Below are 24,783 nucleotides of genomic sequence, written 5' to 3'. Positions count from 1 at the left end.
ACTTTTCACTGCTTCTAACAACTTGCCTCCCACACCATATATTCTTAATACCTTCCACAGAGCATCTCTATCAACTCTATCATATGCTTTCTCCAGATCCATAAATGCTACATAGAAATCCATTTGCTTTTCTAAGTATTTCTCACATACATTCTTCAAAGCAAACACCTGATCCACACATCCTCTACCACTTCTGAAACCGCACTGCTCTTCCCCAATCTGATGCTCTGTACATGCCTTCACCCTCTCAATCAATACCCTCCCATATAATTTACCAGGAATACTCAACAAACTTATACCTCTGTAATTTGAGCACTCACTCTTATCCCCTTTGCCTTTGTACAATGGCACTATGCACGCATTCCGCCAATCCTCAGGCACCTCACCATGAGTCATACATACATTAAATAACCTTACCAACCAGTCAACAATACAGTCACCCCCTTTTTTAATAAATTCCACTGCAATACCATCCAAACCTGCTGCTTGCCGGCTTTCATCTTCCGCAAAGCTTTTACTACCTCTTCTCTGTTTACCAAATCATTTTCCCTAACCCTCTCACTTTGCACACCACCTCGACCAAAACACCCTATATCTGCCACTCTGTCATCAGACACATTCAACAAACCTTCAAAATACTCATTCCATCTCCTTCTCACATCACCACTACTTGTTATCACCTCCCCATTTACGCCCTTCACTGAAGTTCCCATTTGCTCCCTTGTCTTACGCACCCTATTTACCTCCTTCCAGAACATCTTTTTATTCTCCCTAAAATTTACTGATAGTCTCTCACCCCAACTCTCATTTGCCCTTTTTTTCACCTCTTGCACCTTTCTCTTGACCTCCTGTCTCTTTCTTTTATACTTCTCCCACTCAATATATATATATATATATATATATATATATATATATATATATATATATATATATATATATATATATATATATGTATCTATATATATATATATATATATATATATATATATATATATATATATATATATATGTATCTATATATATATATATATATATATATATATATATATATATATATATATATATATATATATATATATATATATATATATATATATATATATATATATATATATATATATATATATATATATATATATATATATATATATATATATATATATATATATATATATATATATATATATATATATATATATATATATATATATATATATATATATATATATATATATATATATATATATATATATATATATATATATATATATATATATATATACATATATATATATCCCTATCCCTGGGGATAGGGGAGAAAGAATACTTCCCACGTATTCCCTGCGTGTCGTAGAAGGCGACTAAAAGGGGAGGGAGCGGGTGGCTGGAAATCCTCCCCTCTTGTTTTTTTCAATTTTTCAAAAGAAGGAACAGAGAAGGGGGCCAGGTGAGGATGTTCCCTCAAAGGCCCATTCCTCTGTTCTTAACGCTACCTCGCTGACGTGGGAAATGGCGAATAGTACGAAAGAAAGAAAAATATATATATATATATATATATATATATATATATATATATATATATATATATATATATATATATATATATATATTGGAAAGGATTACAGTTTTGCGGGTGATCAAGATATTCCTATGAGTCCATGGGGAAAATGAGAGCACGATAAGTTCCCAAGTGCACTTTCCAGTAATAATCACATCATCGGGATAGACACAACAGAGAAATATAAGTCAGTTGATATACATCGAAGAGACGAGGCTAGGACGCCATTTGGTAAACATAATATTGTCCAAGACATACAACGAGCGTTCATAAACTTATCATTTTTCAAATTTTATCAACAATAAAGTTATCTAATTTGTATAGACCACCACTAATATTAAGATTATAATTCTTTTTGTCTTTAATAATAGAAGATTCAATAAAATTCATCGCAATTTCCACATGGCACTTTATTGATGCATCCAAGAGAATGTTCTGGTGAATTCCTTATTAAGATATTCTTTATAGTATTATTGTTGCTGAAGGCAACATTTACATTAAAGGATTTAAGCAACATGGGAAGCAGAGTCAAATTATTGTTAAAAGGGAGAACTTAAAGGTTCTTGGTGTCAGTGGGAGCTTATGCTCAACTCTATAAAATGATTTCTTTGCTAACTTAAGGGATTTATCAGTGAATGATCTAGGGTACTTTAACTTAGATCTAATAAAAAATATCTTCTCAAACTCACCATCAATAAACTCTGAACTGCAAATACGTAATGCCCTAAGGAATATAGATTGAGATGATGATAATTTAACTCTGTCATGTTGAGATGAGTGATAATGGATATATGAGCATACATTGGTAGGTTTTCTGTATATGCTAAATCTAAACTTGTTTCCTTGCCTATGGATCATGCAATCTAAAAATGGTAACATACTATTATTCTCATTTTCTACAGTAAATATGACGGAAGGTACTAAATTGTTAAGTAAGGAGAGAAATATTTGTAAATTTTCATTTGTTAGCCAATCACAAAGAACATCATATACATAACTAAACCAAATTGCATTAGAAGGTAAGATATTCTTTAGTAATTTTGTTTCAAAAAATTCCATAGAAAGTGTACTTAGTACAGGTGAAAGAGGGTTACCCATTGCCATACCAAATTTTTGAGCATAATCTCCAGTGAATTAAGATATAGTCTTTTATACGCAATTTTATTAGTTCAATGAAATTAGACTTTGAAACAGGTAAATGAATATCATCCAAGACATCAGATAAATATTCTAAAAGGTCATCAACTGGAACTTTAGTGAAAAGTGAGGAAACATCAAAGCTAACTATTTTGAAATCAAAATTGACATTGATATTGTTTAGCTTGTTGACTAAATCTACATTGCTCATGATATCAGAATTTGATACCTTACCCACCAAAGGGCTTAATAAAGAAACTAACCATTTTGACAATTCATATATGATGAAACCTACTGAACTCACTTTAGGTCTTGCTGGAAAATTCTGTTTATGTGTTTTGATAAGTCCATACATATATGGCAATGAAGGGGAAAAAGATGACAAACCTTTGATAAGAGAATCTTACAACAACAACTTCATTTCTTTATTGAAAAGGGAATTAACTGCTTCTAAGGGATTTGTACTAAGTTTAGAATATGTTGTGTCATTTCTAAAAGATCATTTACTTTAGATAGATAGTTACTTTTGTCTAAAATCACAACAATGTTACCTTATCTGCTTTAGTAATATGTATATCCTTGTCTTTTTTTAAGGTGTTAATAGCTCTTATAAATCTTTTATGGCAATCAGGTTCCTGACAAACTGGCATACACTAAACCCTTACAGATATTAATTTCATCATTACTTGAATTACTGTATTTCTCTAAATTACAAAAAGATTTTGTTACATCAACACAGTTGGCTTCTCTGTTAGAGCACAAAAACTTAAACCATAGCCTAATGCACACAAGGAATCCTTATCTAGTTCTTTATTAGACAGGTTTATCACAAAAGATGGGTTTGTGTTCTTGGTCCAGTCGCTGTTTTTTAGTAAGATGGTCCAACTTACAAATTAGTATCATTGTAGCCTATTGCGTTCTTTCTTTAATCTAACATAGCAATAGTCTAACAGCCGGTTCTTCCAGTATGTCGATATTGCCATTTGAAAAGTACGTTTCTTTTCTCTTGTAATGCGAAAAGCCTCCTCCATTTCAAGTTTCCTTAATTCAATGTTTTTCTTTAAAATAATGTTTTGGAAATGGTCAAATGGTCGACCAGACAGCTGAAACAATCGTTGAGGTGGGACAGATCTTGGGATCAAGGCATTTCCTAAGGCTTCCCATGTTGCATAAATCCTTTAATGTAAATGTTCCTCTCAGCAACTATAATAATATAAAGAATATCTTAATCAGGAATTCACCAGAATATTCTCTTAGAGGCATCTGTAAAGTGCCATGTGGAAATTGATAAATTTTATGTTGAGCAGACTGGTAAGGATCTTTTCGTTAGACTTAAGCAACATAAATTTAGTATAAAAACTGGACAAGAATCAAAGGCCTTGTTTAATCACGTTAAAAACTATGATCATTGTATTGACTGGAATAATGCCTTCTCAGTTATCAACTCTAACTCTATTACCACGAGAAATATCATTGAATCTTCTATCATTAGATACACAAAGAATTATAATCTTAATATTAGTGATAGTCTATACAAATTATATAACTTTATTGTTGATTAAGTTTTTAAAATCATAAGTTTATAAACGCTCGTTGTATGTCTTGGACAATCGCATGTTTACCGAATGGCGTCCTATATACATATTATTCTTATTCATTTATCATACTTTGTCGCTGTCTCCAGCGTTACCGAGGTAGCGCAAGGAAACAGACGAAAGAAATGGCCCAACCCACCCTCATACACATGTATATACATGCACGTCCACACACGCACATATACATACTTATACATCTCAACGTATGCATATACATACACACACAGATATATACATATATACAGATGTACATAATTCATACTGTTTGCCTCTATTTATTTTCGTCGCCATCCCGCCATGCATAAAATGACAACCCCCTCCCCCCCGGATGTCCGCGAAGTAGCGCTATGAAAAGACACAAAGGCCACATTCGTTCACACTCAGTCTTTAGCTATCATGTATAATGTACCGAAACCTAACCTCCCTTTCCACTTCAGACACCAAAAATCTTTCCATGGTTCACCCCAGGCGCTTCACATGCCCTGGGTCAATCCACTGACAGCACGTCGACCCCGGTATACCACATTGTCCCAATTCACTCTATTCCTTGCACGCCTTTCACCCTCCTGCATGTTCGGGCCCCAATCACCCATAATCTTTTTCACTCCATCTTTCCACCTCCAAATTGGTCTCCCAATTCTCCTCGTTCCCTCACCTCTGACACATATATCTTCTTTGTCGATCTTCAATTTCTCATTCTCTCCATTTGACCAAAACATTTCAAAACACCCTCTTCTGCAATCTCAACCACACTCTTTTTACCACCACAGATCTCTCGTACCCTTTCATTGCTTACTCGATCAAACCACCTAGCACCATCTAATGTCCTCAAACATCTCATTTCCAGTACATGCACCAAGCTCTGCACAACTCTATCTATAGCGCACGCCTCACAACCATATAGCATTGCTGGAACAACTATTCTTCAAAAATACCCATTTTTCCTTTCGAAGATAATATTTTCGACTTCCACATATTTTTCAACGCTCCCAAAACTTTCGCCCCTCCCCAACCCTATGATTCACTGCCGCTTCCATGGTTCGATCCGCTGCCAAATCCACTCGTAGATATCTAAAACAGGTATCTAAAACAGAGAAGAGGTGGTAAAAGCTTTGCCGAAGATGATAGCCGGCAAAGCAGCGGGTTTGGATGGTATTGCAGCGAGATATATTTAAAAAGGGGGTGACTGTATTGTTGACTGGATGATAAGGTTATTTAATAGGTGAATGATTCATGGTGAGGTGCGTGAAGACTGGCAGAATGCTTACATAGTGCCATTGTACAAAGGCAAAGGGGATAAAAGTGACCTCTCAAGTTACAAAGTTATAAATTTGATGAGTATTCTTGGGAAATTATATGGGAGGGTATTGATTTAGAGGGTGAAGCAATGTACATAGCATCAGATTGGGGAAGAGCAGTGTAGTTTCAGAAGTGGTTGAGGATGTGTAGATCATGTGTTTGCTGTGAAGAATGTTTGCGAGAAATACTTAGAAAAGCAAATGGATTTGTATGTAGCATTTATGGATCTGGAGAAGGCATATGATAGAGTTGATAGAGACACTCTGTGGAAGATATTAAGAATATATGGCGTGGAAGGCAAGTTGTTAGAAGCGGTGAAAAGATTTTATCGAGGATGTAAGGTATGTTTACGTGTAGGAAGAGAGGAAAGTGATTAGTTCTCAGTGAATTTTGGTTTGCGGTAGGGGTGTGTGATGTCTCCATGGTTGTTTGATTAATTCAATTTGTTTAAAAAACCAGGGAGGTGAATGCAAGAGTTTTGGAAAGAGGGGCAAGTATGCAGTCTTTGTGGATGAGAGAGGTTGGAAAGTGAATCAGTTGTTGTTCGCTGATGAAACAGCGCTGGTGGCTGATTCATGTGACAAACTGCAGAACCTGGTGACTGGTGAGTGAGTTTGTTAAACTACGTGAAATAAGAAAGCTGAGAGTAAATGTGAATAAGAGCCAGAGTATTAGGAACAGTAGTGTTTAAGGACAATTGAATTTGGAGTATATATATATATATATATATATATATATATATATATATATATATATATATATATATATATATATATATATATATATATATATATATATATATATATATATATATATATATATATATATATATATATATATATATATATATATATATATATATATATATATATATATATATATATATATATATATATATATATATATATATATATATATATATATATATATATATATATATATATATATATATATATATATATATATATATATATATATATATATATATATATATATATATATATATATATATATATATATATATATATATATATATATATATATATATATATATATATATATATATATATATATATAATATATATATATATATATATATATATATATATATATATATATATATATATATATATATATATATATATATATATATATATATATATATATATATATATATATATATATATATATATATATATATATATATATATATATATATATATATATATATATATATATATATATATATATATATATATATATATATATATATATATATATATATATATATATATATATATATATATATATATATATATATATATATATATATATATATATATATATATATATATATATATATATATATATATATATATATATATATATATATATATATATATATATATATATATATATATATATATATATATATATATATATATATATATATATATATATATATATATATATATATATATATATATATATATATATATACCTACACTGCTTTCCATGGTTTACCCCAGACGCTTCACATGCCTTGATTCAATCCACTGACAGCAGGTCAACCCCGGTATACCACATCGCTCCAATTCACTCTATTCCTTGCCCTCCTTTCACCCTCCTGCATGTTCAGGCCCCGATCACACAAAATCTTTTTCACTCCATCTTTCCACCTCCAATTTGGTCTCCCTCTTCTCCTCGTTCCCTCCACCTCCGACACATATATCCTCTTGGTCAGTCTTTCCTCACTCATTCTCTCCATATGCCCAAACCACTTCAAAACACCCTCTTCTGCTCTCTCAACCACGCTCTTTTTATTTCCACACATCTCTCTTACCCTTACGTTACTCACTCGATCAAACCACCTCACACCACACATTGTCCTCAAACATCTCATTTCCAGCACATCCATCCTCCTGCGCACAATTATATCCATAGCCCACGCCTCGCAACCATACAACATTGTTGGAACCACTATTCCTTCAAACATACCCATTTTTGCTTTCCGAGATAATGTTCTCGACTTACACACATTCTTCAGGGCCCCCAGAATTTTCGCCCCCTCCCCCACCCTATGATCCACTTCCGCTTCCATGGTTCCATCCGCTGACAGATCCACTCCCAGATATCTAAAACACTTCACTTCCTCCAGTTTTTCTCCATTCAAACTCACCTCCCAATTGACTTGACCCTCAACCCTACTGTACCTAATAACCTTGCTCTTATTCACATTTACTCTTAACTTTCTTCGTCCACACACTTTACCAAACTCAGTCACCAGCTTCTGCAGTTTCTCACATGAATCAGCCACCAGCGCTGTATCATCAGCGAACAACAACTGACTCACTTCCCAAGCTCTCTCATCCCCAACAGACTTCATACTTGCCCCTCTTTCCAAAGCTCTTGCATTTACCTCCCTAACAACCCCATCCATAAACAAATTAAACAACCATGGAGACTTCACACATCCCTGCCGCAAACCTACATTCACTGAGAACCAATCACTTTCCTCTCTTCCTACACGTACACATGCCTTACATCCTCGATAAAAACTTTTCACTGCTTCTAACAACTTTCCTCCCACACCATATATTCTTAATACCTTCCACAGAGCATCTCTATCAACTCTATCATATGCCTTCTCCAGATCCATAAATGCTACATACAAATCCATTTGCTTTTCTAAGTATTTCTCACATACATTCTTCAAAGAAAACACCTGATCCACACATCCTCTACCACTTCTGAAACCACACTGCTCTTCCCCAATCTGATGCTCTGTACATGCCTTCACCCTCTCAATCAATACCCTCCCATATAATTTACCAGGAATACTCAACAAACTTATACCTCTGTAATTTGAGCACTCACTCTTATCCCCTTTGCCTTTGTACAATGGCACTATGCACGCATTCCGCCAATCCTCAGGCACCTCACCATGAGTCATACATACATTAAATAACCTTACCAACCAGTCAACAATACAGTCACCCCCTTTTTTAATAAATTCCACTGCAATACCATCCAAACCTGCTGCCTTGCCGGCTTTCATCTTCCGCAAAGCTTTCACTACCTCTTCTCTGTTTACCAAATCTTTTTCCCTAACCCTCTCACTTTGCACACCACCTCGACCAAAACACCCTATATCTGCCACTCTATCATCAAACACATTCAACAAACCTTCAAAATACTCACTCCATCTCCTTCTCACATCACCACTACTTGTTATCACCTCCCCATTTGCGCCCTTCACTGAAGTTCCCATTTGCTCCCTTGTCTTACGCACTTTATTTACCCCCTTCCAGAACATCTTTTTATTCTCCCTAAAATTTAATGATACTCTCTCACCCCAACTCTCATTTGCCCTTTTTTTCACCTCTTGCACCTTTCTCTTGACCTCCTGTCTCTTTCTTTTATACATCTCCCACTCAATTGCATTTTTTCCCTGCAAAAATCGTCCAAATGCCTCTCTCTTCTCTTTCACTAATACTCTTACTTCTTCATCTCACCACTCACTACCCTTTCTAATCAACCCACCTCCCACTCTTCTCATGCCACAAGCATCTTTTGCGCAATCCATCACTGATTCCCTAAATACATCCCATTCCTCCCCCACTCCCCTTGCTTCCATTGTTCTCACCTTTTTCCATTCTGTACTCAGTCTCTCCTGGTACTTCCTCACACAGGTCTCCTTCTCAAGCTCACTTACTCTCGCCACCCTCTTCACCCCAACATTCACTCTTCTTTTCTGAAAACCCATACAAATCTTCACCTTAGCCTCCACAAGATAATGATCAGACATCCCTCCAGTTGCACCTCTCAGCACATTAACATCCAAAAGTCTCTCTTTCGCGCGCCTGTCAATTAACACGTAATCCAATAACGCTCTCTGGCCATCTCTCCTACTTATATAAGTATACTTATGTATATCTCGCTTTTTAAACCAGGTATTCCCAATCATCAGTCCTTTTTCAGCACATAAATCTACAAGCTCTTCACCATTTCCATTTACAACACTGAACACCCCATGTATACCAATTATTCCCTCAACTGCCACATTACTCACCTTTGCATTCAAATCACCCATCACTATAACCCGGTCTCGTGCATCAAAACCACTAACACACTCATTCAGCTGCTCCCAAAACACTTGCCTCTCTTGATCTTTCTTTTCATGCCCAGGTGCATATGCACCAATAATCACCCACCTCTCTCCATCAACTTTCAGTTTTACCCATATTAATCGAGAATTTACTTTCTTACACTCTATCTCATACTCCCACAACTCCTGTTTCAGGAGTATTGCTACTCCTTCCCTTGCTCTTGTCCTCTCACTAACCCCTGTCTTTTCTCCCCAGACATTCCCAAACCACTCTTCCCCTTTACCTTTGAGCTTCGTTTCACTCAGAGCCAAAACGTCCAGGTTCCTTTCCTCAAACATACTACCTATCTCTCCTTTTTTCACATCTTGGTTACATCCACACACATTTAGGCACCCCACTCTGAGCCTTCGAGGAGGATGAGCACTCCCCGCGTGACTCCTTCTTCTGTTTCCCATTTTAGAAAGTTAATACAAGGAGGGGAGGATTTCTGGCCCCCCGCTCCCGTCCCCTCTAGTCGCTTTCTACGACACGCGAGGAATACGTGGGAAGTATTCTTTCACCCCTATCCCCAGGTATAATATACATATATATATACATATACACATACACACACATACACATACATACGCACATATACACACACACACACATACATATATATACATATGAAAAATGTAAGAAACAATTTAGAAGACTGAAACTTCTAGCTTGAAATGAATGAAAAAAAAATGAATGTCACATAATGGTTCAACCTCTGGCTATGGAAAAAAGGAAATGTATAATTTATTTACACAAACGTCAATAGCAGTTCTCATCAATTTAACCACTGTATCAATAAGCTTGAATGTCTAAGCTACATTTTTTCTCCAATTTCACTATTTTCCTTCACATTTTCAATTGTGTCTGAAGGTTCTACTTCAAGAGTGATTGTTTTTCCATTAAGGGTCTTCACATCTTGGTTACATCCACACACATTTAGGCACCCCACTCTGAGCCTTCGAGGAGGATGCTTTACTTGTGGTGCTGACTTCCGGCCACTTGGTTCAGTGCAGTGTGGCGCAGACGGAGGCCAGATGAACCAAACGCTGTATTGCCGTAGTCGTTCTCTCTCGTCGCTACCTGGCTGGCTTGCCACTGGTTGCTCGAGTCTTTTCCGTAGGATTGCGCCCTTAGTTCACTTTCTGTAGATGATGTGTATGTCTTGGTTTATATATATATATATATATATATATATATATATATATATATATATATATATATATATATATATATATATATATATATATATATATATATATATATATATATATATATATATATATATATATAAACAGAACAACTCATGAACCATCTTCGGCGGCACATTAACTTTTCTTGTGCTACCCAAGAGGAATACAGACAGCATGAGGAACCGCCCGATGGCCTTTGAGCTGCATCCTTCACCAGCTGCCTGCCATCTGTCGCGGTAGATGCGGGCGAGGACGCTCTCGACGGGTGATGAATCTACTCTCTCTCTCTCTCTCTCTCTCTCTCTCTCTCTCTCTCTCTCTCTCTCTCTCTCTCTCTCTCTCTCTCTCTCTCCATCTCTGTCCGTGGGGGATGACGATGATGGCCACATCAAGGACAATATTCCAAGTTGCAACAGGATCCTGAAGTCATACTTATTCCAAGTCCCACTTGGATTTCTTCCCGGATGTCTGGGCGCATTTAGCGAGGCACAGGGCGAAGAATATATACATATATATATATATATATATATATATATATATATATATATATATATATATATATATATATATATTTTTTTTTTTTTTTTTTTTCTTATTTATTTTGCTTTGTCGCTCTATTCCAGCGTTTGCGAGGTAGCGCAAGGAAACAGACGAAAGAAATGGCCCAACCTACCCCATACACATGTACATACATACACGTCCACACACGCAAATATACGTACCTATACATCTCAATGTACATATATATATACACTCACAGATACATACATATATATCCATGCACACAATTCACACTGTCTGCCTTTATTCATTCCCATCGCCACCTCGCCACACATAGAATACCATCCCCTTTCCCCCTCATGTGAGCGAGGTAGCGCTAGGAAAAGACAACAAAGGCCCCATTCGTTCATACTCAGTCGCTAGCAAACCATTTCAAAACTACCTCTTCTGCTCTCTCAACCACGCTCTTTTTATTTCCACACCTCTCTCTTACCCTTACATTACTTACTCGATCAAACCACCTCACACCACACATTGTCCTCAAACATCTCATTTCCAGCACATCCACCCTCCTGCGCACAACTCTATCCATAGCCCACGCCTCGCAACCATACAACATTGTTGGAACCACTATTCCTTCAAACATACCCATTTTTGCTTTCCGAGATAATGTTCTCGACTTCCATACATTCTTCAAGGCTCCCAGGATTTTCGCCCCTCCCCAACCCTATGATTCGCTTCTCCTTCCATGGTTCCATCCGCTGCCAGATCCACTCCCAGGTATCTAAAACACTTTACTTCCTCCAGTTTTTCTACATTCGAACTTACCTCCCAAGTGACTTGACCCTCAACCCTACTGTACCTAATAACCTTGCTCTTATTCACATTTACTCTTAACTTTCTTCTTTCACACACTTTACCAAACTCAGTCACCAGCGTCTGCAGTTTCTCACATGAATCAGCCACCAGCGCTGTATCATCAGCGAACAACAACTGACTCAATTCCCAAGCTCTCTCATCCACAACAGACCTCATACTTGCCCCTCTTTCCAAAACTCTTGCATTCACCTCCCTAACAACCCCATCCATAAACAAATTAAACAACCATGGAGACATCACACACCCCTGCCGCAAACCTACATTCACTGAGAACCAGTCACTTTCCTCTCTTCCTACACGTACACTTGCCTTACATCCTCGATAAAAACTTTTCACTGCTTCTAACAAATTGCCTCCCACACCATATATACTTAATACCTTCCACAGGGCATCTCTATCAACTCTGTCATATGCCTTCTCCAGATCCATAAATGCTACATATGTGTCCATTTGCTTTTCTAAGTATTTCTCACATACATTCTTCAAAGGAAACACCTGATCCACATACCCTCTACCACTTCTGGAACCACACTGCCCTTCCCCAATCTGATGCTCTGTACATGCCTTCACCCTCTCAATCAATACCCTCCCATATAATTTACCAGGAATACTCAACAAACTTATACCTCTGTAATTTGAGCACTCACTCTTATCCCCTTTGCCTTTGTACTATGGCACTATGCACGCATTCCGCCAATCCTCAGGCACCTCACCATGAGTCATACATATATTAAATAACCTTACCAACCAGTCAACAGTACAGTCACCCCCTTTTTTGATAGATTCCACTGGAATACCATCCAAACCTGCTGCCTTGCCGATTTTCATCTTCCGCAAAGCTTTTACTACCTCTTCTCTGTTTACCAAATTATTTTCCCTAACCCTCTTATTTTGCACACCACCTCGACCAAAATACCCTATATCTGCCACTCTATCATCAAACACATTCAACAAACCTTCAAAATACTCACTCCATCTCCTTCTCACATTACCACTACTTGTTATCACATCCCCATTAGCGCCCTTCACTGAAGTTCCCATTTGCTCCCTTGTCTTACGCACTTTATTTACCCCCTTCCAAAACATCTTTTTATTCTCCCTAAAACTTAATGATACTCTCTCACCCCAACTCTCATTTGCCCTCTTTTTCACCTCTTGCACCTTTCTCTTGACCTCCTGTCTCTTTCTTTTATACATTTCCCACTCAATTTCCTTTTTTTCCTGCAAAAATCGTCCAAATGCCTCTCTCTACTCTTTCACTAATAATCTTACTTCTTCATCCCACCACTCACTACCCTTTCTAATCAACCCACCTCCCACGCTTCTCATGCCACAAACATCTTTTGCGCAATCCTTCACTGATTCCCTAAATATATCCCATTCCTCCCCCACTCCCCTTACTTCCATTGTTCTCACCTTTTTCCATTCTGTACTCAGTCTCTCCTGGTACTTCCTTACACAAGTCTCCTTCCCAAGCTCACTTACTCTCACCACCCTCTTCACCCCAACATTCACTCTTCTTTTCTGAAAACCCATACAAATCTTCACCTTAGCCTCCACAAGATAATGATCAGACATCCCTCCAGTTGCACCTCTCAGCACATTAACATCCAAAAGTCTCTCTTTCGCGCGCCTGTCAATTAACACGTAATCCAATAACGCTCTCTGGCCATCTCTCCTACTTACATAAGTATACTTATGTATATCTCGCTTTTTAAACCAGGTATTCCCAATCACCAGTCCTTTTTCAGCACATAAATCTACAAGCTCTTCACCATTTCCATTTACAACACTGAACACCCCATGTATACCAATAATTCCTTCAACTGCCACATTACTCACCTTTGCATTCAAATCACTCATCACTATAACCCGGTCTTGTGCATCAAAACCACTAACACACTCATTCAGCTGCTCCCAAAACACTTGCCTCTCATGATCTTTCTTCTCATTCCCGGGTGCATATGCACCAATAATCACCCATCTCTCTCCATCAACTTTCAGTTTTACCCATATTAATCGAGAATTTACTTTCTTACATTCTATCACATACTACCACAACTCCTGTTTCAGGAGTACTGCTACTCCTTCCCTTGCTCTTGTCCTCTCACTAACCCCTGACTTTATTCCCAAGACATTCCCAAACCACTCTTCCCCTTTACCCTTGAGCTTCGTTTCACTCAGAGCCAAAACATCCAGGTTCCTTTCCTCAAACGTACTATCTATCTCTCCTTTTTTCAAGTCTTGGTTACATCCTCACACATTTAGAGACCCCAATCTGAGTCTACGAGAAGGATGAGCACTCCCCGCGTGACTCCTTCTGTTTCCCATTTTTGGAAAGTTAGAATACAAGGAGGGCAGGATTTCTGGCCACCCGCTCACGTCTCCTCTAGTCGCCTTCTACGACACGTGTGGAATGCGTGGGGAGTATTCTTTCACCCCTATCCCCAGGGATAATATATATATATATATATATATATATATATATATATATATATATATATATATATATATATATATATATATATATATATATATATATATATATATATATATATATATATATATATATATATATACATATATATATATATATATATGAAACTGAAACTTCTAGCTTGAAATGAAATGAAAAATGAATGTCACATAATGGTTCAACCTCTGGCTATGGAAAAGGGAAATGTATAATTTATTTACACAAAAGTCGATAGTAGTTTTCCTCAATTTAACCTACTGTATCATACTGCGTGGTCCACTTCTCTTATCATGAAACTGGAATATTGGCTTATGATGTTTCTCAGTTGTCTTCATTACACAAACTACAACCATATCTTGGATACATAAGGGTAGGTAGGTGGTCATCTGCCATAATAAAGCCTTGACAGACCAAAAGGTTATCTGGACCTCAACTTTTCCAGTACATTCATGAAAAACGCCTTTTTGCTTTCCATCTCTATCACTTTGAAAAATGCTCCCTTTGTTCACATTTCAATGAAAGAATAAGCTTCAATGTCTAAGCTACATTCTTTTCCAGTTTCACTATTTTCTTGTCAGAGCACCATGTATGAAAACTATCACTTCAGTAACACAACTATAAACATTTACTTCCCCTTTAAAAAAAGTTCTGGGGAAGTCTGTCTCGATACACTGCGGGTCACTCTACCACCTGGCGAGATTTGTGTTGCAATGGTTCTTACTTCACAAAAGTAGTAGCATCACTGGTGGGCGGAAGAACATTCTTATAACCAAAGCGAGGATCACAGTCCGTGCAACTACTTGTACCACCACGTCCAAGTATGTTCACCCGAAGCGGTTCCGTGCACGTTAATCTCCTGAAGAAATCTTTCTAAGTTGACCACCATGGGCTGTGCCAGCAAAACATCCTTCAGCTGGCTGTATCCTTGGTGTTAACAACGTCCGAGTCCTACTCGGCCTCCCTAGATACCATCCTCTTGTAATCTCCGTGCACATCGTCACTCAAGTTCGCTCCCTTCAGCGCATCGACCATAGTTTGTTCCTTGGTGTTGCGGTAGAACAGAGATAAAGATCCTCTGGCAGATTTTGGTTTGTTGAGCAGTTGCACCCTTCTCACGTGTTGTGGTCTACTGTTGGTGATCAAGCACGAGGCCAGAAAAGGCATCTTGGCGCCCTGGACTTTACGCATCACTCCGAACACCGCGTCACTCTCGTCACTGCCGAACACGCCGGATGGGACCACATGGTTGATGACCTACGATTCCTAACGATGTCTGAGGACTTCATCAACCATATATATATATATATATATATATATATATATATATATATATATATATGTATATATATATATATATATATATATATATATATATATATATATGTATGTATATATAGATATATATATATAAATATATATATATATATATATATATATATATATATATATATATATATATATATATATATATATATATATATATATATATATATATATTTTTTTTTTTTTTTTTTGCTTTGTCGCTGTCTCCCGCGCTTGCGAGGTAGCGCAAGGAAACAGACGAAAGAAATGGCCCAACCCACCCCCATACACATGTATATGCATACGTCCACACACGCAAATATACATACCTACACAGCTTTCCATGTTTCACCCCAGACGCTTCACATGCCCTGATTCAACCCACTGACAGCACGTCAACCCCGGTATACCACATCGATCCAATTCACTCAATTCCTTGCCCTCTTTTCACCCTCCTGCATGTTCAGGCCCCGATCACACAAAATCTTTTTCACTCCATCTTTCCACCTCCAATTTGGTCTCCCACTTCTCCTCGTTCCCTCCACCTCCGACGCATATATCCTCTTGGTCAATCTTTCCTCACTCATTCTCTCCATGTGCCCAAACCATTTCAAAACACCCTCTTCTGCTCTCTCAACCACGCTCTTTTTATTTCCACACATCTCTCTTACCCTTACGTTACTTACTCGATCAAACCACCTCACACCACACATTGTCCTCAAACATCTCATTTCCAGCACATCCATCCTCCTGCGCACAATTATATCCATAGCCCAAGCCTCGCAACCATAAAACATTATTGGAACCACCATACATTCAAACATACACATTTTTGTTTTCCGAGATAATGTTCTTGACTTCCACACATTCAAGGCTCCCAGGATTTTCGCCCCCTCCCCCACCCTATGATCTACTTCCGCTTCCATGGATCCATCAGCTTCCAGATCCACTCCCAGATATCTAAAACACTTCCTCCAGATTTTCTCCATTCAAACTTACCTCCCAATTGACTTGACCCTCAACCCTACTGCACCTAATTACCTTGCTCTTATTCACATTTACTCTTAACTTTCTTCTTTCACACACTTTACTAAACTCAGTCACCAGCTTCTGCAGTTTCTCACATGAATCAGCCACCAGCGCTGTATCATCAACGAACAACAACTGACTCACTTCCCAAATTCTCTCATCCCCAACAGACTTCATACTTGCCCCTCTTTCCAAAACTCTTGCATTTACCTCCTTAACAACCCCATCCATAAACAAATTAAATAACCATGGAGACATCACACACCCCTGCCGCAAAACTACACTCACTGAGAACCAATCACTTTCCTCTCTTCCTACACGTACACATGCCTTACATCCTTGATAAAAAGTTTTCACTGCTTCTAACAACTTGCCTCCCACACCATATATTCTTAATACCTTCCACAGAGCATCTCTATCAAATCTATCATAATCCTTCTCCAGATCCATAAATGCTACATACAAATCCATTTGCTTTTCTAAGTATTTCTCACATACATTCTTCAAAGCAAATACCTGATCCACACATCCGCTACCACTTCTGAAACCACACTGCTCTTCCCCAATCTGATGCTCTGTACATGCCTTAACCCTTTCAATCAATACCCTCTCATATAATTTACCAGGAATATTCAACAAACGTATACTTCTGTAATTTGAGCACTCACTCTTATCCCCTTTGCCTTTGTACAATGGCACTATGCACGCATTCCGCCAATCCTCAGGCAACTCACCATGAGTCATACATACCTTAAATAACCTTACCAACCAGTCAATAATACAGTCACCCCCTTTTTTAATAAATTCCACCGCAATACCATCCAAACCTGCTGACTTGCCGGCTTTCATCTTCCGCAAAGCGTGTGTATGTGTATATATATATATATATATGTATATATATATATATATATATATATATATATATATATATATATATATATATATATATATATATATATATATATATATATATATATATGTATCTTTTTTTTTTTTTATTATACTTTGTCGCTGTCTCCCGCGTTTGCGAGGTAGCGCAAGGAAACAGACAAAAGAAATGGCCCAACCCCCCCCCCCCATACACATGTATATACATACGTCCACACGCGCAAATATACATACCTACACAGCTTTCCATGGTTTACCCCAGACGCTTCACATGCCTTGATCCAATCCACTGACAGCACGTCAACCCCGGTATACCACATCGCTCCAATTCACTCTATTCCTTGCCCTCCTTTCACCCTCCTGCATGTTCAGGCCCCGATCTCACAAAATCTTTTTCACTCCATCTTTCCACCTCCAATTTGGTCTCCCTCTTCTCCTCGTTCCCTCCACCTCCGACACATATATCCTCTTGGTCAATCTTTCCTCACTCATTCTCTCCATGTGCCCAAACCACTTCAAAACACCCTCTTTTACTCTCTCAACCACGCTGTTTTTATTTCCACACATCTCTCTTACCCTTACGTTACTCACTCGATCAAACCACCTCACACCACACATTGTCCTCAAACATCTCATTTCCAGCACATCCATCCTCCTGCGCACAACTCTATCCATAGCCCACGCCTCGCAACCATACAACATTGTTGGAACCACTATTCCTTCAAACATACCCATTTTTGCTTTCCGAGATAATGTTCTCGGCTTCCACACATGCTTCAAGGCCCCCAGAATTTCCCCCCCCCCCACCCACCCCACCCTATGATCCACTTCCGCTTCCATGTTTCCATCCGCTGCCAGATCCACTCCCAGATATCTAAAACACTTCACTTCCTCCAGTTTTTCTACATTCAAACTCACCTCCCAATTGACTTGACCCTCAACCCTACTGTACCTAATAACCTTGCTCTTATTCACATTTACTCTTAACTTTCTTCTTCCACACACTTTACCAAACTCAGTCACCAGCTTCTGCAGTTTCTCACATGAATAAGCCACCAGCGCTGTATCATCAGCGAACAACAACTGACTCACTTCCCAAGCTCTCTCATCCCCAACAGACTTCATACTTGCCACTCTTTCCAAAACTCTTGCATTTACCTCCCTAACAACCCCATCCATAAACAAATTAAACAACCATGGAGACATCACACACCCCTGCCGCAAACCTATATTCACTGAGAACCAATCACTTTCCTCTCTTCCTACACGTACACATGCCTTACATCCTCGATAAAAACTTTTCACTGCTTCTAACAACTTTCCTCCCACACCATATATTCTTAATACCTTCCACAGAGCATCTCTATCAACTCTATCATATGCCTTCTACAGATCCATAAATGCTACATACAAATCCATTTGCTTTTCTAAGTATTTCTCACATACATTCTTCAAAGTAAACACCCTATCCCCAGGGATAATATATATATATATATATATATATATATATATATATATATATATATATATATATATATATATATATATATATATATATATATATATATATATATATATATATATATATATATATATATATATATATTATATATATTATCCCTGGGGATAGGGGATTAAGAATACTTCCCACGTATTCCCTGCGTGTCGTAGAAGGCGACTAAAAGGTGAGGGAGCGGGGGGCTGGAAATCCTCCCCTCTCGTTTTTTTTTTTTAATTTTCCAAAAGAAGGAACAGAGAATTGGGCCAGGTGAGGGTATTCCCTCAAAGGCCCAGTCCTCTGTTCTTAACGCTACCTCGCTAATGCGGGAAATGGCGAATAGTTTGAAAGAAAGAAAAAAGATATATATATATATATATATATATAAATATATATATATATATATATATATATATATATATATATATATATATATATATATATATATATATATATATATATATATATATATATATATATATATATATATATATATATATTGTCCCTGGGGATAGGGGTGAAAGAATACTTCCCACGCATTCCTCGCGTGTCGTAGAAGGCGACTAGAGGGGACGGGAGCTGGGGGCCAGATATCCTCCCCTCCTTGTATTTTTTAACTTTCTCAAATGGGAAACAGAAGGAGTCACGCGGGGAGTGCTCATCCTCCTCGAAGGCTCAGACTTGGGTGTCTAAATGTGTGTGGATGTAACCAAGATGTGAAAAAAGGAGAGATAGGTAGTATGTTTGAGGAAATGAATCTGGATGTTTTGGCTCTGAGTAAAACGAAGCTCAAGGGTAAAGGGGAAGAGTGGTTTGGGAATGTGTTGGGAGTAAAGTCAAGGATTAGTGAGAGGACAACAGCAAGGGAAGGAGTAGCAGTACTCCTGAAACAGGAGTTGTGGGAGTATGTGATAGAATGTAAGAAAGTAAATTCTCGATTAATATGGGTAAAACTGAAAGTTGATGGAGAGAGATGGGTGATTATTGGTGCATATGCACCTGGGCATGAGAAGAAAGATCATGAGAGGCAATTGTTTTGGGAGCAGCTGAAAGAGTGTGTTAGTGGTTTTGATGCACGAGATCGGGTTATAGTGATGGGTGAATGAATGCAAAGGTGAGTAATGTGGCAGTTGAGGGAATAATTGGTATACATGGGGTGTTCAGTGTTGTAAATAGAAATGGTGAAGAGCTTGTAGATTTATGTGCTGAAAAAGGATTGGTGATTGGGAATATCTGGTTTAAAAAACGAGATATATATAAGTATACGTGTGTAAGTAGGAGAGATGGCCAGAGAGCGTTGTTGGATTACGTGTTAATTGACAGGCGCGCGAAAGAGAGACTTTTGGATGTTAATGTGCTGAGAGGTGCAACTGGAGGGATGTCTGATCATTTTCTTGTGGAGGCTAAGGTGAAGATTTGTATGGGTTTTCAGAAAAGAAGAGTGAACGTTGGGGTGAAGAGGGTGGTGAGAGTAAGTGAGCTTGGGCAGGAGACTTGTGTGAGGAAGTACCAGGAGAGACTGAGTACAGAATGGAAAAAGGTGAGAACAATGGAAGTGAAGTGAGTGGGGAGGAATGGGATGTATTTAGGGAATCAGTGATGGATTGCGCTAAAGATGCTTGTGGCAGGAGAAGAGTGGGAGATGTGTTGATTAGAAAGGGTATATATATATATATATATATATATATATATATATATATATATATATATATATATATATATATATATATATATATATTATTTTATTATTTTTTTATTATACTTTGTCGCTGTCTCCCGCGTTTGCGATGTAGCGCAAGGAAACAGACGAAAGAAATGGCCCAACCCCCCCCCCCATACACATGTATATACATACGTCCACACACGCAAATATACATACCTACACAGCTTTCCATGGTTTACCCCAGACGCTTCACATGCCTTGCTTCAATCCACTGACAGCACGTCAACCCCGGTATGCCACATCGCTCCAATTCACTCTATTCCTTGCCCTCCTTTCACCCTCCTGCATGTTCAGGCCCCGATCACTCAAAATCTTTTTCACAACATCTTTCCGCCTCCAATATGGTCTTCCACTTCTCGTTCCCTCCACCTCTGACACATATATTCTCTTGGTCAATCTTTCCTCACTCATTCTCTGCACGTGACCAAACCACTTCAAAACACCCTCTTCTGCTCTCTCAACCACGCTCTTTTTATTTCCACACATCTCTCTTACCCTTACGTTACTCACTCGATCAAACCACCTCACACCACACATTGTCCTCAAACATCTCATTTCCAGCACATCCATCCTCCTGCGCACAACTCTATCCATAGCCCACGCCTCGCAACCATACAACATTGTTGGAACTACTATTCCTTCAAACATATCCATTTTTGCTTTCCGAGATAATGTTCTCGACTTCCACACATTCTTCAAGGCCCCTAGAATTTTCGCCCCCTCCCCCACCCTATGATCCACTTCCGCTTCCATGGTTCCATCCGCTGCCAGATCCACTCCCAGATATCTAAAACACTTCACTTCCTCCAGTTTTTCTCCATTCAAACTCACCTCCCAATTGACTTGACCCTCAACCCTACTGTACCTAATAACCTTGCTCTTATTCACATTTACTCTTAACTTTCTTCTTCCACACACTTTTCCAAACTCAGTCACCAGCTTCTGCAGTTTCTCATACGAATCAGCCACCAGCGCTGTATCATCAGCGAACAACAACTGACTCACTTCCCAAGCTGTCTCATCCACAACAGACTACATACTTGCCCCTCTTTCCAAAACTTTTGCATTCACCTACCTAACAACCCGACCAGGAACAAATTAAACAACCATGGAGACAACACATACCCCTGCCGAAAATCCTACATTCACTGAGAACCAATCACTTTCCTCTCTTCCTATACGTACACATGCCTTACATCCTCGATAAAAACTTTTTACTGCTTCTAACAACTTGCCTCCCACAACATGTATTCTTAATACCTTCCACAGAGCATCTCTATCAACTCTGTCATATGCCTTCTGCAGATCCATAAATGCTACATACAAATCCATTTGCTTTTCTAAGTATTTCTCACATACATTCTTCAAAGCAAACACCTGATCCACACATCCTCTACCACTTCTAAAACCAAACAGCTCTTCCCCAATCTGATGCTCTATACATGCCTTCACCCTCTCAATCAATACCCTCCCATATAATTTCCCAGGAACACTCAACAAACTTATACCTCTGCAATTTGTGCACTCACTTTTATCCCCTTTGCGTTTGTACAATGGCACTATGCAAGCATTCCGCCAGTTCTCAGGCACCTCACCATGGGTCATACATATATCAAATAACCTTACCAACCAGTCAATAATACAGTCACCCCCTTTTTTTAATAAATTCCACTGCAATACCATTCAAACCAGCTGCCTTGACAGCATTCATCTTCCGCAAAGCTTTTACTACCTCTTCTCTGTTTACCAAATCATTTTCCCTAACCCTCTCAATTTGCATACCACCTCGACCAAAATACCTTATAATTGCCACTCTATCTTCAAACACATTCAACAAACCTTCAAAATACTCACTCCATCTCCTTCTCACATCACCACTACTTGTTATCACGTCCCCATTAGCCCACTTCACTGAAGTTCCCATTTGTTCCCTTTCCTTACACACTTTATTTACCTCCTTCCAAAACATGTTTTTATTCTCCCGAAAACTTTATTATACTCTCTCATCCCAACTCATATTTGTCCTCATTTTTACCTCCTGCACCTTTCTCTTGACCTTCTGCCTCTTTCTTTTATACATCTACCAGTCATTTGCATTATCTTGCAAAAATCGTCCAAATATCTCTCTCTCTGTTTCACTAATAATCTTACTTTTTCATCCTAACACTCACTACCCTTTCTCATCTGCCCACCTCCCACGCTTCTCATGCTACAAGCATCTTTTGTGCAAGCCATCGCTGTATCCCTAAATACATCCTTCCCCCCCCCCCCCATTCCCCTTACGTTCTTTGTTCTCACCTTTTTATATATATATATATATATATATTTTTTTTTTCTTTTTTTTTATACTTTGTCGCTGTCTCCCGCGTTTGCGAGGTAGCGCAAGGAAACAGACGAAAGAAATGGCCCAACCCTCCCCATACACATGTACATACACACGTCCACACACGCAAATATACATACCTACACAGCTTTCCATGGTTTACCCCGGACGCTTCACATGCCTTGATTCAATCCACTGACAGCACGTCAACCCCTGTATACCACATCGCTCCAATTCACTCTATTCCTTGCCCTCCTTTCACCCTCCTGCATGTTCAGGCCCCGATCACACAAAATCCTTTTCACTCCATCTTTCCACCTCCAATTTGGTCTCCCTCTTCTCCTCGTTCCCTCCACCTCCGACACATATATCCTCTTGGTCAATCTTTCCTCACTCATTCTCTCCATGTGCCCAAACCATTTCAAAACACCCTCTTCTGCTCTCTCAACCACGCTCTTTTTATTTCCACACATCTCTCTTACCCTTACGTTACTTACTCGATCAAACCACCTCACACCACACATTGTCCTCAAACATCTCATTTCCAGCACATCCATCCTCCTGCGCACAACTCTATCCATAGCCCACGCCTCGCAACCATACAACATTGTTGGAACTACTATTCCTTCAAACATACCCATTTTTGCTTTCCGGGATAATGTTCTCGACTTCCACACATTTTTCAAGGCTCCCAAAATTTTCGCCCCCTCCCCCACCCTATGATCCACTTCCGCTTCCATGGTTCCATCCGCTGACAGATCCACTCCCAGATATCTAAAAACACTTCACTTCCTCCAGTTTTTCTCCATTCAAACTCACCTCCCAATTGACTTGACCCTCAACCCAACTGTACCTAATAACCTTGCTCTTATTCACATTTACTCTTAACTTTCTTCTTCCACACACTTTACCAAACTCCGTCACCAGCTTCTGCAGTTTCTCACATGAATCCGCCACCAGCGCTGTATCATCAGCGAACAACAACTGACTCACTTCCCAAGCTCTCTCATCCCCAACAGACCTCATACTTGCCCCTCTTTCCAAGACTCTTGCATTTACCTCCCTAACAACCCCATCCATAAACAAATTAAACAACCATGGAGACATCACACACCCCTGCCGCAAACCTACATTCACTGAGAACCAATCACTTTCCTCTCTTCCTACACGTACACATGCTTTACATCCTCGATAAAAACTTTTCACTGCTTCTAACAACTTGCCTCCCACACCATAT

At 38.5% G+C, this 24,783-nt stretch overlaps 1 protein-coding gene across 1 annotated transcript in view; it reads right to left on the bottom strand.

Moving 5' to 3' along the window:
• Positions 1 to 24,783, bottom strand: part of LOC139764673 (neuroligin-4, Y-linked-like) — a 447,908-nt gene that overhangs the window by 144,013 nt on the left and 279,112 nt on the right. The window lies entirely within an intron of this gene.

This window comes from Panulirus ornatus, chromosome 4 (genome assembly GCF_036320965.1).
Source record: "Panulirus ornatus isolate Po-2019 chromosome 4, ASM3632096v1, whole genome shotgun sequence".
NCBI classification, from domain to species: domain Eukaryota; kingdom Metazoa; phylum Arthropoda; class Malacostraca; order Decapoda; family Palinuridae; genus Panulirus; species Panulirus ornatus.
Note: the sequence above shows the minus strand (reverse complement) of the source record. Positions and strands in the feature narration are given on the sequence as shown.